Consider the following 15,072-nt stretch of genomic DNA (forward strand, 5'->3'; position numbering starts at 1 on the left):
CGGCTTGCTGCCTAGAACGAACGCTCCTTGAGTGGGGTGATCCACAGGGAGTAGCTCAAACCTCCAAAGTGCCTGGCCAGGGGCAGGACATTAGCACAGCAAGGGAGGGGTGTGGCAGTGACATCACAAAGGCTTTTTGCAGGACCTCAGACTATTGGTCAAAGGAGGTGGGGAGGTGGTGACCTCACAGAGAGATGCTGACATCAGCCAGGCAGGACAGGGGCGAGGGGCCAGGGAAACCTCAGAGACCCCTGTGGCTTTGCTTCAGCAAGTCTCCTTCTCCAGGTCTCTCTTTGATGACTGAGAGAGTATTCGGGTTCACGTACGTGAGCACCAGGGGGAACCTCTTTTGAGTTTTCTCCTTCCCTTTTCGTGATTTTACTAGAAAACAGAAGTCCCTGTTTAGAAGGTAAGAGCCTCCTCAAGGGAAGGGGTGTCATGGGCGTGTCACAGTTCGGATGCCAGTGGCCCCCCTACACTGTAAGGAAACTCCGCCACCTGCTCTGTGTTTGCAGTGCGGGAGAGCAGCATCCATGGCAGTGATTTGCTCCTGGCAGCCGGAGCAGAGCAGCAGGCTCAGCTGTCAGAACTTCCCGCGGTGATGAAAGGGGAGGGGCCCATGGCTCTGTAGCAGGAATGCAGGGCAGACTAGTTCACAGCAGGCATTGTGGGATACTGGGGAAGGCCAGTTATGGTGATATAATGAACAGCAGTGTCTACTCTGTTACTTTAAGTTTGCTGCAAAAAGCTCTAGACCTCTCATCAAAGTCGTTTTATTTTGTCAGCAAAACAGGGCACTTTTGTCGCCAGACATGGCATTGCAGTGTGTACACCAGCCACAAGCTACCGACCGAGGTAGCGTTGTGTGTTTTTCACACACCTGAGCAATATAATTCTGCTGAAACAACTTTGTAGTGCAGACCTGGCCAAAGATTCACTCACACACAACTTGCAAGGAAAACCTCACCTGCTCCTCTGCTTTGCAGAATCCAAACACAAGCAAAGCTTGTCAGGCCCTGGTGGCAATGGCAGGGAGTCAGGTGTGGGCAGACAGAGTGTTATAGCTACCCACAGGTACCATGGCTTAGCTGGCTAAAGCATCTGTTTTGTAAACAAGAGATCCTGGGTTCAACTCCCAGTGGTGCCTTGTTGACTGGTTGTTGGGGCACCTGGTATTGGCTACTGTCAGAAAACAAGGTTCAGAGCTAGATGGGCCTTTGGTCTGGCCCAGTGTGGTTTTTCTTATGGTTTAAATAACACTCACAGGCACTGATAACAGAGTTACTGAACGTTTGGGAGTTACGAGCGGGTAGGTCAGTGGTCCAGTCCCCACACAGATGACCCCCTTCCTCTGGGACAGGGGCAGGTCTGAGCTCTCACCCAAATGCTCATTGTGGCTGCCAGAATCTGTGAGCAGCTTGTTTAGTTTACGCCAAAGGTTGAGTCCTGCTTTGTGCACCGTGTGTGAGAATGAAAATCCTAAACTGCCCTTTGAAATAACGAATGCAGCAGGACGTGTTATTGTCCCTGCCCCAAAGCAGACAGACTAATGGAGAAATGCCATTGAGTCCACGGTAATACTCCACTGCCATTTTACCTTTTTTGCTGGCTAAATTCCTTTTTATCTGCCCGGCCCAGGCTGTCCTCTGCCTCAGCTGCTGCTCCCGGCCTGCTCTAGAGTCAAACACGCAGGGCCCCAAGGGGAACAGAGGCTGGGACAGGGCAGCAGCCTGGGTTGGGCTGGAAAGATGCTGGGAGTTCACGTTCCCTGAGAACTGGCCTGGCTCCCTTCTCAACAGCAAAAAAACCAATTCCACATCCTCTCCCCAGAAAAACCAGCCTGGAGCCAAGGGCAGCAGGGGACGATTCCCTGCAGTTCCCACCGAGGCAGGAGAGAAGCCAGGGTGTTTCTAGCAGAGCTTATGGAACTGACGTGGGGAAACCAGCCTTTAATAACAGGCAGTTCCAGTTTAAGCTCAGTGTTTTTACAATTTTTACAACATTAAATAACCCTTCAATCGTACTGTCACCATCCATAAAATTGCTTCAGCCTTATATGTTCCCAGGTGCACAACTAAACATCTCTTCAAATCCAAGGGAGTGGAGATCAGTCAGTGTTCAGAGTCATCCCACATAGAAGAACCATGTTGTGGTACATACTGGCCCCATCATGTTGCCATGGCCTTTACCTCCTCTCTGTTAAAAGTTTTAGTATTTTGCACAGAAACTTTCTTCCCTCAGGAGAGACCTGGGAACCAGGGCTGCCAGCCAGACAAACACCCTTAAGAGTAGGCGTAACCTGTCAAAAAATGATCTCCTCTCTTCAGTTCAGTGACACTCTGAAATGTTACTTATCCCGGCAGAACCAGAGAATTGAAAGCAGCTACATCAAACCCCTGTGTAGCTAACAGGAATGAACACACACTCCCTTGTATCTGAAGTGATGTTTAGTTTTACCCTTTGTTAACTGCAAGACTAAAGGGAAAGGCAGTGGTGGTGCCAGATATTAAGAGTGAAACACGAAACAATCATCATAGTTATGCCCATAGTGACTGCAAAATCTTTCTATATACTTCTTATTATCATCAGTGTATTATTTTGGCCTCAGAGCAGGGAATGTGTCCCTCATCCTGCTTTTAGGTCACTAGGTGCTTTTAAAACAGGAGGGCTCTGAGTGTAACCTATAGCACACATGGCCCATATGGGGATGTAGCTCAGTGGTAGAGCACATGCTTTGCATGTATGAGGCCCTGGGTTCAATCCCCAGCATCTCCAATTCTTTTTCACCCTGCTGGTTTGCTCATCCCCAGAGGATGGGGCCCTGTCTCCCTGCAGGAATTTTAATCCTGCTCAGTGAGAGCAAGTGCCAATTGCATGGAAGGTCAGGGGGTTTCTGCTCCCAAGTCACCTCGGTACATTTAAGATTCCCACCAGCTGTGCTGCTTGGGACAAGGGTAGATGAGAAGGGCGAATCCTCCAGCACTGGAGGGAAAGGTCCCATCTGCTCAGACTGAGAGGCAAAGACTAAACTTATTTCTTGTCTGGGCCCAATCTTTTCACCTGGTATAGCCCTTGTTCCAGCTCAGGTGGTAGCTAGGGGATGTCTCATGACTGCAGCCATGTTTGTTCAGTTCCACCCCCTTATACAGCTTTGGTACAAGGCAGGAATCTTTTGTTTCTCACCTGGGGAAAAGCCCCAGGTTTAAGATGGATTCCTGTACCAGGTGACATGGTCACATATCCTGTGAGACCCCCAAGCCTTCATTCTTCCTGGCCTGACTCACAGATGGTGCAGGACAGAGCCATCTCCAGTCAATTGTCCTGGTTAATGGGAGCCATCAAGAGTCCAAACCACTGTTAATGGCCCACACTTTGCATCATTACAACAGGACCTCAGAGTTATAGTTCATATTTCTAGTTTCAGATCCAAGAATGATCGAGTCATACAAATAGGATGAACACACACAGTAGATTATAAGCTGTGTAATGATACCTCAAGAGACCTTTTGCATGAAGCATTGTCCAGTCACTTTATATTCACACTCATTAGCATATTTTCATAAAATCCTATGGAGTGCAACGTCACAGCAGGGAAAGGGTTTTACTGCAGCACCTGGGAGCAGTTGAGTTTCATGTTCAGGCTGTGGTATGAGTTCCTCCAGGTTTCTCGTAAGCACACAGGGACCTTCGGGGTGCTCTCGATACAGGAATGGCCCAGATATGATAAAGTGATGGGAACTGCATTTTCCTTTTTTATTTCTGTATTTCCAATGACATTTCTGTTTGTGATTTCGTTTTGCTTTGTAGAACTGTGTTTTCTCCTGGATTTGATATTTAACGGAAAAAAGAATAAGGCCTCAAGGCACGAGATGGAGGAGCAGGCTGGGGCTAGGACTGCTAAGAGAACAAGAGTAGCAGGTTTTCTGTATTGTTTCCTGCCCTCATTTTTCTTGACTAGTTTCTCTTCTGCATGAAATTTGCCTCTTTAAAATGTGAGCCTGGCTAGCTCAGTTGGCAGAGCATCAGACTTTTAATCTGAGGGTCCAGGGTTCAAGTCCCTAGTCAGGCAAAGAAACACTTTCCCCCCTGTGACATCCCCAAGGATTTTTAGAAGGACTCTCCTTCACTTTAGTTTTTCCTTTTCAGGACATGGCCTTTCCTAGTAAGGGCCCTTTACTGCCTGGGACTGAAGGTGCTACTGCCTCACCTGTCCACTGGCCTCACAGTCTGGAGGAAGAAAGGCCTCTGGGCCTGCAGCAAAGTGCTGGGTGCTGACTTTCTGAGCAAATGCAGGGCTGGCCAGAGAGGCATCTTCCCACTGAGTCCTCCCTGCCAGAAAAAATTGTCCCCACAGACAGGGGTGGCTCCAGGCCCCAGCACACCAAGCGCGTGCTTGGGACAGCAAGCCACAGGGGGCGCTCTACCGGTCGCCGCGAGGGCGGCAGGCAGGCTGCCTTCGGCGGCATGCCTGCAAAGGGTCCGCTGGTCCTGCGACTTCGGCGGACCTCCTGCAGGCAAGCCGCCGAAGGCAACCTGCCTGCCGTGCTTGGGGCGGCAAAATGCCTAGAGCCGCCCCTTCCCCCAGAGTCCTCCCTTCTGGAAGTCTACAGTAATCAACAGGTGCTCTGCTGGTCCCATGGTGTAAGGGCCAGCACTCAGGACTTTGAATCCTGCACTCTGAGTTGAAGTCTCAGTGGAATCTGAGAACAATTCCTGTGCCACAAATCCTGCGGGGCCTTCCAAGGCTCTGTCTTGCTTTCTCAAAGGCCATGAAAGCCACTACAAAAGGTTTTTTTTCTCCTGCTGATAATAGCTCACCTTAACTGATCACTCTCGTTATAGTGTGTATGGCAACACCCAATTTTGCATCTTCTGTGTGTGTGTGTGTGTATGTATATAGATAGATAGATAATCTATATCTTCTGGCTGTATTTTCCGCTGCATGCATCCAATGAAGTTGGTTTTAGCCCAGGAAAGCTTATGCTCAAATAAATTTGTTAGTTTCTAAGGTGCCACAAGTACTCCTTGTTCTTTTTGCAGATAAATGAATGGAGGTTAAGTCCATGAATGGCTATTAGCCAGGATGGGTAAGGAATGGTGTCCCTAACCTCTGTTTGTTAGAGGGTGGAGATGGATGTCAGGAGAGAAATCACTTGCTCATTACCTGTTAGGTTCAGTCCCTCTGGGGCAGCTGGCATTGGCCACTGTTGGCAGATAGGATGCGGGGTTGGATGGACCTTTGGTCTGACCCAATATGGCCATTCTTATGGTCTTATGAAGGGAGGAGCAAGGTACTGGGACAGAGTTTCTGTAGTGTAGTGGTTATCACGTTTACCTAACATGCAAAAGGTCCCTGGTTCAAAACCAGGCAGAAACATGCTGGCTTAATTTTCCCAGCTCCTACTGGCCTATTCCCTGCGGTTGTAGGAGCAGCAGTGATTTCTATGCTCAAAAGGTCTATTATACTTCCCCCTGCTCCCACTTTTGTCTCCTCTCCCTCTCTGAATGCCTGTGAAGTGGCTTTCCCCCTCCCGCTCCCTCCTGGAATGCTGGTGGGATGAATGGGCTGGTTGAAGAGCAGAAGAGCTCCCAGGTAGACAAGGTGTCTGGGACGCTAATTAGGCAGCGCTCACACACCCAGAGCATGGACACTGCCCAAGGTGGAGTGTGACCAACCAGATGCAGCCAAGTCATCTCTAGTCGCAGGCCATGAGGTGCAGGCCCTTAAAAGGGGAGGGGCCCTGTGCTCAGGAGAGCACTCACAAGCTTGTACCTCCAGTGAATGCCCGTTGCCCGGACTGCCTGGCCAGTGGTTCTCTGCGTTGCATTTCATTGTGCCTCAGGGAGACTTACCTTTGTCACACCATCCATAGCTGCGCTGGGAAACTTACCTTGCAGAATCCTGACATCTCCAGTGCCGTGCCTGTCCTGGGAGCGTGAGTGTGTCACCCTGCCCCCCTTCGTTTGAGCTTAGCTATCAATATAATAAATGTGCTGCTTTCTGCCAAACTCTGGTGGGTCATTAGTGCTCCCTATGCTGACTAGCTGGCCCAATTTCAGGTAACACCTGCGATAACCCCAACCCCTGCATGACAGAGGGTAGTGAAATGAGCTGAGGAAAAAGCCTTAGCATCAGCAGGGGAAAGCTAGAGGATCTGGGCCAGTCACCTTTTGAAGCCTTGTGGCTTGGTCTCCTCTGCCCTTGGAGATTGGCCTATGGCGGCCGGCTCTTCTGTGTGACTTGCCAAAGGAGGAAGTGAGGCAGGAATGGGGCAAAAGAGGAAAGTCGAGCTGAGGAAGGCAGGGCAGAAGCTAAGTGCCTCAGTGCGGCTAAGTGGGGTTAGTAGAGCGTCACCAGTCGTTCTGCAAAGCCTGGGGAGGTGCGGTTGGCTGCTGGGAGGCAGAATCCTGTGCCTGCCTCTTGGCTTCCCAGGGATGGCTACTTGCAACCCAGGAGAAGGATGGTTCTGGGTGAAAGGAAGACAAGCAAAGCTCTGGGAGGAAGTTTGGGTGCGGGGTGCTGGCTCTGCGCTGGGGGAGGGGGTTGGGGTGCAGGAGGGGTGGCGCTTCCCCCGGGCAGTGCAGCTCCCAAAGTGACCGGTACACACAACCCTCTGGCAGCAGCTCCTAGGTGGGCGGGGCCAGGGGGTCTCCGTGTGCCACTGCTGCAGGTGCTGCCCCCAGAGCTCCCATTGGCTGAAGTTCCTGGCCAATGGGTGCTGCGGAGTTGGTACTCGGGGCAGGGGCAGTGCATGGAGACACTCCCCCCGCCCCAGGGGATGCTGGGACATGCCGGACATTTCTGGGAGTGGCACGGAGGGACGGAGGCAGAGTGGACAGGGAGCCACCTTAGTGCTGCTGGCACATCTCTGCACACCCATGGGGGGAGGGGAGCAGAGGGCCCCATGTGCTGCCTGGGGTAGGGGCAGTGCACAGAGCTGCCTCCCCTCCTGGGTCTATTACAGGAGTTGGTGGGTGGGGTCTTTTGGCCTGCAAGGTGCAGCAGGTCGGACTAGATGATCACATTGGTCCCTTCTGACCTTAAGGGCTCTGAGTCTAAAAGGGAGAGGGAAGTAAAGGGAAAAAAATAAAAAATAAACCAAACATTGTAATACCAGGATGACTCCATCTGCTCATTGTATAGTCCCGCCCCTTTCTTCCTCCACTGGGTGTTTAATGATCTGCAGGACATTGATTCTCTCCTTCCATTGCTAAACTGATACAATGTGACTGAAATTAAATCACTTCCCAGCAGAGAAAACATCACATTCCTGCATTCGCTGGGAATTGAAGCCAGGTCAACTGCTTGAAAAGCAGCTACGCTCACCACTGTACCACCAATGCATCTGGCAAAAACACCACTTATGCTTGCCCAATGAGGCTAGACCAGAATTGAGGCATTTTACTGCCTGTTAAAATGTACTGGAGTCTCATCACTAAAAAAAAAAACCTACCTCTATCTTCACCTGGGTTTGGACCATCAGCCTCTCAATTAGGTCACCAAAGTGGTTAATCACAGACACAGGTAACTACCCTACTTCCCAAGTTTGTCTATGAAGCACCTACAGGGGCACACCTGGCTAGTGAGGGAGGCGCACTGCTGGGGTTATGAGTTCAGGCCTCACCCAAAGCATCGGTTTTCATTAGCTATGGAGCTTCCCCCACTCACTTGGTCTAATTCACATGGAAAGTGCCATATAAGGGTGATGAGAGTAAATTCTAAACTCTGAAATGGGGCGGTGGCCCATAGATTGGGATAAGGGGTTTGAAGAGAAAAAGCTCTAAGGATATAAAACCAGGCTCCAGGGGCAGGTACGGTACAACGCCTCAACAGGGAGCCATTCAGGGAGGGGGTTTCACTTCCTCTGTTCAATGTCCTGAGAGGTATTTTAAGATGAAGATAACACCATGGCTAACAGGTGACTGGCACGTCCTGGGTTAAAGAAAGGAAGGGACTTGGGTTAACAGTCGGAAGATTTGTGTTACCGTCACTGTCTGACCCCCCTTCAGTTCAGAGGTTTGTACTTTGTTGGGTGGAATGCACAGACTCCTGGAGAGCAGGGGCAGCTGTTTCCATGGCAGAGAGCCTGGCCCTTAGGAGACTTTCTACACTTGCTGTTTTGAAGCAATTCAATAAAATAACGGTGGAGCTACAATGTCCAGTCCAAAATTTCAGCCCCACCCTGGTGCAAAAATGCTATTTTAGGATCTAAACAGGAGGCTTCCGGCGCAAGGACACCTGACCAGAGAGCGCAGTGGGGGGTGTAAGAGCTGCTGACTCTGAGGGTCCTGGGCTAAATCCACTTGCAGGTGGAAGTGTTTTGATTTACTTGATGGATAATGAGCACCAGCTACCAGGGGAGAAGCCCTGCCAACCTGCGGCCACTCCAGCTGCTGCCCCGGCGGGGGGCGGGGGGAGCCCCAGGGGGCCTGCTGCTGCTCCGGCCACCCCAGGAGTGCTGCTGCCAGGGGCCACCGAGCTGTGGCTGCTCCTGCCGCCCGCGGAACCACAGGAGGGAGATGATTTTTTGACAGTGACGGACGCCTCGTCCTAAAGGCCTTTGTCTGCCCCCTTCTAGTGACTGGTTGGTACAGGAATGCAGCCCTCACTCCTGGGGCTCTCCTGGGGAAATAATGTTTCTGTGCAAAACACCAAAGCTGTTGACAGAAAGGAAGAAAAGGAAATGGCCACACGCTGGGACTAGGACATAAGGAATGAAACACAAGATGCTTCTCCCATGTGCATTGACTTGGAACCTTGCTGTTTGCGGTGTTGTCTCTCATGTCCTGGGACCAACATGGATACAACAAGGGGGAGGGGGTCACATAATATCTTCTAAAGGACCAAGGAAGGGAGTATTATTTACTCCTTCTCATAACACAAGAACTAGGAGGGGTCACCACATGAAATGAATAAGCTGCAGGTTTGAAATGAACACACTTCCCTCAAGCTGCTGGCAATGCTTCTAGTAACGCAGCCCAATCTGCTGTTAGCCTTCTTGGCAACAAGGGGACCGTTGACTCATATCCAGCTTCTCATCCACTGTAATCCCCAGGTCCTTTTCTGAAGAACTGCTGCTTAGCCAGTCGGTCCCCAGGCTGTAGCAGTGCAGGGGATTCTTCCTTCCTAAGTGCAGGACTCTGCACTTCTCCTTGTTGAACCTCCTCAGATTTCTTTTGGCCCAATCCTCCAATTTGTCTAGGTCACTCTGGACCCAAACCCTGTCCTCCAGCGCTTGGATTCTTTACATGCTTTCACAGAGTGAAGAGCACATGTTCCATGATTTCATGTGGCAGAGTTTTATGCTATAGGGAGCTTTCCCTGTGTGAATTTGACAGGTGAATCAACAGAGACATATTGTGACCCTTCTCAGGGAGCTGAGGGCTGCGAGTTTCCTTGTTGCCACCTTCCACTAGGAAGAGGGAGTTTTGCATTTGGCAGCTGAATGTTAGTGACCAAACTCACCCAGCCCGTCAGGCACTCAAGGACCCTCCTCTGAGCTACAGCAGCCTCCCTAACCCCTGAGTTCCTTCAATGTGTCCCCCTCTGGGGTCCAGCCCGGATCACCAGATACTCAGAGAAATCCCAGATTCTCTCTGCCCAAAGCAATGGTATATCCCAGGTTACTAGTTTTACTGTGGACCACTGCTACTGTATCTCACACAGCACTTGAGTATAGTTATCAAACAAGCAGAAATTTATTTAACAACCGATAGAGATGTAAACAAACAAATGTGAGTGATGGAAACCAACTGTTACCAACTAAACAAAATCAGAAAATGCAACCTACACTTTTTAATAGTTACCTTTCCAATCTAAGTAGATTCTCACCTCACACTTCAGTCAATTTCACTGATTGCTAGTCCCTAGGCGCCACGGCCCTGCCTTTCATGAAGCGCCACTGGTCATTAGGAATCTCCTTGGTGAATGGACACAGAGTGTTTTTCTCCACCCTGTTATGAACTGAATCAGTCTTTTGTCTTTATTCACAGAAAGGACGATCTCCTCATTCTCATATTGTCCTTGTCACTTCCACAGGGGTTCGATGTCTATAATTTGTCTTTGATGGTTTTCCATTGGCTTTTCTGGGTTGGTGCAAAGGCTGACAATGGAGCAATACATCACATAACTGGCTAGCAAGGGACAGGTGCCAATTCCCTCCCACTGGAATGGGCCGTTCCCAACAAGACCTATGATTGGGGTGACTCACTTTCACAACAATACCACATGGGCATAATTTTCCATGTACTTACATTACCCCTTAACCATGCCTCGGACACACCTCTCGCAGTGATTCGGAGTATCAATAATTTACAAGCTTTCAGTAGAGATCCCACTGCTATGCTTCCTGGATAACTATCATAAAAGCAGTGTATTAGCTGTGGGGAGTTTGTCAGGTCTGACACAGGAGTTGCTTGTGAAGAATAGTGACCCCTTTGCCAATTGGCACCAATGAGCTTTTGTCACAGATGCACTGAGCTATACAGTCACCCCCTGATAGAACAGAAAGGCCAGCACAAAAAACAGAGAGAGGAACAATAAGATACTAAAATGACAATGGCTGGAACTCTCCATTTCTCTCAGTCTTTGCATTCATGGGCACTAAGAGCTGTAGCTACAGTTGAGGAACCAGGTGAGCGGACAGCTGGCTCAGCCCTCCATACGAGTAACTTTCTCACACATAGGGAGATGGGTCAAAATTGGAATTGAAGTTAAGGCTGTGTCTACACTTCAAACACTGGAAATATTCTTCTGACAACCTAACATTGTCTACACTGGGGCTCAGGTCACATTAACTACTTCTCTCAGTGGAGAGGACTTTTCACACCCCTGAGAGATGTGGCTATGCCAACACAGCTTTTCTACATCGACCAGGCTTTAGATGGCTTATTGACCTGAAAGGCAATGGATTTCGGTCTTGTTCTTTATATTGATGGTTGATGAGTGCAGCTGTCCTACCTGCTGGACACATCCTGTGACAGATGTCAGGCCTTTCCTTTGCAAATTAGAGAAGTGGGGAAGACAGTGACCCTTACAGTCTAAGTGGGTAAAAACTTATACAACTTATCTCCTCAAGTAGCTTTCCTTTGAATAGAAATTGACTTTGAAACTAAGCAAAAAAATTCTATTTGAAAACACAAAATATTAAAATCGATACTTGGCCAATATTCTCTTATACACACTCTCTTACACACATTCTCCCACCCCAACCTTTTTGACCAGAACTCCTTACACTACAGGGGGTAAATTAAATCAAATTAACTTTTCAAGATTAGCCATCATTTCCTGTATGACTAACAAAACAAAACAAAAAAAGACAACTTTCAGTTTTCCAAAATACTTCAGATTATCACACATTTAGTCTCTTCTTCTTTAACTAATAACTTCACCAATAATCTCATTTTAATAGGTAACAAAAACATATTCAAAGATCACAAATTCTTATCATATATGTTAGTTTTCTTCTAATGCCCATTGCCAACAACTGAACCTTGGCTCAAGCTGTGGTTTGTCCCAACCACTTCTGTGAGTTCAGATATCTCAGGATCTTCTGCAGTATGTGTTGGTGTAAGGGATCTCCTATGTGGGAATCTTTACATCATGAGGAAAAATGCCTCTCGTGTCACACTTTTAATCTTTCAAAGTGGGAGAAGATAGAGAAGTGATTTAAATGCATAAAACAAGAGAGAACTGTCTGGTCTACACTAAAGACATTTATCAGTATAACTATATTACTCAGATGTGTGAAAAATCCACACCACCGAGCAATGTAGTTACACAGCCCTAACCCCCTGTGTAGATAGCGATACATCAGCAGCAGAACTTCTCCTGCCAAAAGAGCCACTGCCGCTTGCGAGGGTTGGACTAATCAAGTCCAATGGGAGAAATCTCTCCCATTGGCTGAAAGCGTCTGTAATAGCAGCGCTACAGCAGCGCAGCTACATTGGTGCAGCTGCACCAACATCAGCTTTATTGTGTAGCCATAGCATCAGACACAAAACCATAGAATCAGAACTCAACATGCGAGTATCCAGAAGTCTGAAATTGGAGCCTGATACATTCATTGCCTCATTGGTTACCATCATTTCTACAGCCTTGAAGTCCTTGTTACCCAATCAGGCAGCCAGTTTGGGATCCACGGGGAAGGAATGTCCTTTGAAGCTCTCTCTCTTTGGATCCAAATGGTGAAGGATGATTGTTCTCAATGTAACCTGGCATCCTTTGGAACTGTAATCAGTGACACTGAACTAGGAAATGGAGTTGTACAAACAATTTTCCTTGGGTCACTGGTCACCATAGCTTCCTTTACTGGGGTGGAAACCAAGAACTGGATGTGGACTCTTTCAGCCCCAGCTCTTTCCAAATCCTTGGCCAGGATAAATTTACACTTCTCCAAAGTAGAATCCTTTACAAAACCTCTCCAAATCTCAGTAGTGTTAGTGAGGCTTACCAAAACATGCCCAGCTTTTCTTTAATTTGGTGGCACAGTTCCAGGCAAGGGACTGGATACAGGGCTGGATCACAATCTTCATTAGTGACCAGAGTTGGAGTTTCTATTAAAAAATCGCTATTTTTCTGCAGCTATTAGATTTCCAGAACTGATTTGATCGATATACATTTTTAGCACCTACAAAGGACAAATTCAACAAAACTCTGCTTCTATTTCCTCAACATCTGCATCATGAAGGGCAGCATCTCCGATACAATAAGATTAGCTAGGAAAGATCTTCTGTAGGGCCTGGGTTACAAAGGCTTTGGAACCAAATACATGGGCATTGTGCCTAGTTCAAAAATCACTTAGCATGGAATTTTCTCCCCAGAACATCTGGGACAATATTGACTTAAACAATTGAACTACACCGTGATCATATGCACTTCCTTCAGTTAGTTCGGGTTCTGCTGTTGTTGACCATTTCTGAGTACAGACTTTAAATCACTGCTGTTTCTTTGTTAGCCTGTCCAATAAATTGGAGAGTTCTCTAATGCTGACAGAACTGCACTTCAACCTTCTCCATGACATCGTGCAGGGATGGGGACATCACAGAGAGCTAGAATACATGGCAATGAAAGTGTGAAGTGAAATTCCAGAGCAGGTTACATCTGATTATTCAGAATCAGGACAAGAGATTCTCCCATCACATTCTCCTCTGATCCATTCAAACATACTTCACTCAGCACTGTCTCAATAGCCAGTTATGTTATTTACAAAATTTTAGTATCCGAGCATTGCTATAATTAGGGACAAAACCACTCACCTTGCCAGAAGTGGCTTTACCAATAGATGGAACCTGGGATTTAAACTCCCAATGATCACACTGTGTTTGGGATCCATTTGAATTCCCCTTCCAGGTCTTTGACACTTTCATCTCAGAGCAACTCTGATATAAGATTAAAGAAGTCAAAGCATCATCTCCAAGCACAGACAGCTGAGAAGTGTTCCTCACAGGACACTTTGAGAAGTGGATGGATAGAATGTGATGATGATAACCTCTGCATGGCTCAGACAAAAGGTAACAGTTCTGCAGTGATGGGGAAGGAGGGAATCTCTGCGTCTCCCCATCTCTTTCCAGTGTCACAGAGGCTGAAATTACACTTTTTTTCCTGCCCCTGCTCCTCTTCATTTAACTATAATTTGAAAAATTCCCATTATATCTGCTCTTCAGCACAACCCAGAGCAATGTGAGAACAACAGGCAATGATACAATCTGTATCACTGATGACCAACAATAATTTTGAAATAGGAGGAATAGTATAAATGTGATGCTCCCTGGTTCCTGATAGGAAGGGCACACTTGAATTACTCATGGGATAATGGAGTTGATAGAAAGGACAAATGGGTCCACTTCAAAACAGGGCAAACGGCAAAAATGGCCACTCATCTGGTCAAACTGAGGGATAACCACGCTGCAAACAGTTCAAACAGCTGTAAAAGTTACTATGTGGGAATCAGGAAAATTATTAGAGAAAAAAAAGTATTGATAGCCCTAGAGGTGTTTATGTTGTTGATCTCCCTTGCAGATTCTCTGATGACTAACATGGGCTAAGTGCCCACAGAAGGTTTTCCTGCACTCACTGCATTTATAAGGTCTCCCACGGTGTGGATTCTCTGATGTTTAGAAAGGCTTGAGCTGCTAGTGAAGTTTTCTCACACTCACTGCATTCATAGGGCCTCTTCCTGTGTGGATTCTCTGATGCCTAATAAGGTGTGAACTGCGACTGAAGGTTTTCCCACACTCACTGCATTCATAGGGCCTCTCCCCTGTGTGGATTCTCTGATGGGTAAGAAGGTTTGAGCTGCGATTGAAGGTTTTCCCACACTCGCTGCATTCATAGGGCCTCCTCCCTGTGTGGTTTCTCTGATGTCTAATAAGGTCTGAGCTGCGATTGAATTTTCCCCCACATTCACTGCATTCATAGGGCCTCTCCCCTGTGTGGATTCTCTGATGTTGAGAAAGGGCTGAGCTGTCAGTGAAGCATTTTTCACACTCACTGCATTCATAGGGCCTCTCCCCTGTGTGGATTCTCTGATGTTTAGAAAGGCTTGAGCTGCTAGTGAAGTTTTTCTCACACTCACTGCATTCATAGGGCCTCTTCCCTGTGTGGATTCTCTGATGTTGATAAAGGCCTGAGCTGCTAGTGAAGCATTTTCCACACTCACTGCATTCATAGGGCCTCTCCCCTGTGTGGATTCTCTGATGGATAAGAAGGTTTGAGCTGCGATTGAAGGTTTTCCCACACTCGCTGCATTCATAGGGCCTCTCCCCTGTGTGGATTCTCTGATGGGCAAGAAGGTTTGAGCTGCTAGTGAAGCTTTTCCCACACTCACTGCATTCATAGGGCCTCTCCCCTGTGTGGATTCTCTGATGTTGATAAAGGCCTGAGCTGCTAGTGAAGCATTTCCCACACTCACTGCATTCATAGGGCCTCTCCTCTGTGTGGATTCTCTGATGCGTAATAAGGTGTGAACTGCGACTGAAGGTTTTCCCGCACTCACTGCATTCATAGGGCCTCTCCCCTGTGTGAATTCTCTGATGTTGAGAAAGGCCTGAGCTGCTAGGGAAGCATTTTCC

The 15,072-nt window shown here is 47.9% G+C and overlaps 3 non-coding genes across 3 annotated transcripts; all 3 read left to right on the forward strand.

Moving 5' to 3' along the window:
* Nucleotides 1-2,703: 2,703 nt before the first annotated feature.
* Nucleotides 2,704-2,775, forward strand: TRNAA-UGC. The gene has a single exon. It is a non-coding gene; the product is annotated as a tRNA-Ala (tRNA).
* Nucleotides 2,776-3,996: 1,221 nt separating this feature from the next.
* Nucleotides 3,997-4,069, forward strand: TRNAK-UUU. Its single transcript has one exon. It is a non-coding gene; the product is annotated as a tRNA-Lys (tRNA).
* A 1,235-nt stretch (nucleotides 4,070-5,304) lies between these two features.
* On the forward strand, nucleotides 5,305-5,377 carry TRNAV-AAC. Its single transcript has one exon. It is a non-coding gene; the product is annotated as a tRNA-Val (tRNA).
* Nucleotides 5,378-15,072: the final 9,695 nt, after the last annotated feature.

Source organism: Mauremys reevesii, linkage group 12 (assembly GCF_016161935.1).
Source record: "Mauremys reevesii isolate NIE-2019 linkage group 12, ASM1616193v1, whole genome shotgun sequence".
NCBI classification, from domain to species: Eukaryota; Metazoa; Chordata; order Testudines; family Geoemydidae; genus Mauremys; species Mauremys reevesii.